We start from the raw sequence: 2,046 nt of genomic DNA, 5'->3' as shown, positions 1-2,046 counted from the left end.
TTAAAATTTGCAAGTGTAAATAAGCGTTTCCTGTGCCATTTGGAATTAATACAAATTAACGAATACATAGTGAGTGCAGTTTAAAAATTTAAAATGACATTTCCACTCGTGAATAATTCAAGCAAAGTGTCGGGGGGCTTATAGACAGTATTCCAAAGAGAAGTCGACTGTACGATGCCCTCTAACTTATCTTTCTTCTAATATTCTCATAAACAAACCACTGGCATAGCGTTAGATACTGATTATTGTAAAAACTGGCCTGCCGCCGAGAAAATACTTCAATGGGTTTTAATTGCCCTGCCTGCAATTGAAATTTATGGCCCAGTGTTTGCGATATCTAAAGCAAATTATTCATAAATTACTATCTACTTGGCCGAGTGACGCCAGCATTATCAGCGATACTTTATCTGTGCAACCGAATTCCGATGGCTTTCAACATGCCCATTTACATGTCGACCGGCAAATGGCTTTCGCAGCAATTGGCAATGGGAATTTACCACAATATTTTATCTCCAATTTTGGGCGAGCGCATGTGTGCTGGGGTTATTTATTCGCCCGCCCAAATATTTGGTATTTCTATTAGAGCCAAACCGCCCGACTAACCGAAAAGCGCAAATGTTGTGATAGTTTATGGTCTGTCCGCGTCCCTGGCAGATAAATAATTATTGCATTAGCCGCGAAAAGCGTCCAAGCCGCTCTCGATTCGACTCGATTCGATACGTTTCGTAGCAACGCCCCAGCTTGATTTCGAGCCGGGCCGCGAAACGTGACACTTGGCTATCAGATGTGGCACCGTGGCCCACAGGCGGGGGCATGTGGCACGTAACAGGTGGGGTAATGGCTAACAGGTAACCGCGTCGAAGGTTGTGGTTGGGCAGATGTAAGCGGAGATCCGCCCACAGCGAGAATTTATCTCCTATCAAACACGCTTGCAAAATTAGCCATAAATAATGGAGTGGTAAATTCATAAATTAGGGCTATAATTTACGAATTTAAAGTGAAAGGAAACCAAAACAAACGGTTGAGTTAGCAACTGATACACAACCTTAATTTATTTAAAAAGTCAGTTCAATCAATTCCATCCTAATAAACTTGAAGATAACGCGGGGTTACACCTGTAGATATTAAAATTACCTTTATTGCTTCAGAGTTGAGATAAACAGGCTTTGAAATATTTGAAATAAATAATGAAGTCAAATAACTTGCCTGAGTGGCATGAAAATATTCCCATACATCAGCGAATATTTCCACAAAATTTTCCAAAAATGTGTACCTATAAATTTTTCCAGTAATTATTCAATAAAAATTCTACCTTACTTTACTTAGGTTTTGATTTTTATCTTGTTTATGAGTGATATCATTTATTAGGCGCGTCAATGGGTGTTGTACAATAATGTTGTGAATACGTCAAGGCAATTAAAGCTTAAAAATACATTTTCCTTATCTAATCAAAAGTTATTCTATAGAAAACACCTAGGGCTACATAATTATATCTTTTTTAACCAGCTTGCACATTATAAAATTTGTGTGCTTAAAATATTAATGAGAAGGTAGCATTTTGTTAAGGAACTTTGTTTTAAAGAAGATATCTAAGAATCATCTAAAAGCAAAGCTCATTCTAGGTTCTTTTTGTACAAATTTTTATAGTGATTAATATGTTTAATATGTTTATCATGTTCCCTATCTCGGGGTCCGATCAGCTGCGAAGGGGTTCCATTTCCAAATCAATCCACTTCTTGTGCGACTTTTGCACCGCCAGTCTCGGCGAAGTGGGCCAAAACCGGCTGGCCCGTGACCATTTAACGAGTTTCGTTCAGTCGAATCAATTAGCGCCGACGATCGGATCGCCAAGAGCGTCATCGCGGGCTCCAGGGTCTGACGTTTGGGACCGCTTTGAATTTCGCTTTGTATTTACTTATGTTAATCAGCTGGCCGGGATGCAAATGAGCGCTAACAGCTAACAGCGCCGCTGCTCTTGGCTAACAGAGCTCCCGAAAGCTCTCTACGGATATTTTGCTCCAGAAAACACAGTCAGTCGCTTGGCCA

The sequence above is a fragment of the Drosophila biarmipes genome, chromosome 2R, assembly GCF_025231255.1.
Source record: "Drosophila biarmipes strain raj3 chromosome 2R, RU_DBia_V1.1, whole genome shotgun sequence".
Lineage (NCBI taxonomy): Eukaryota > Metazoa > Arthropoda > Insecta > Diptera > Drosophilidae > Drosophila > Drosophila biarmipes.
This window is presented reverse-complemented; position numbering follows the sequence as displayed.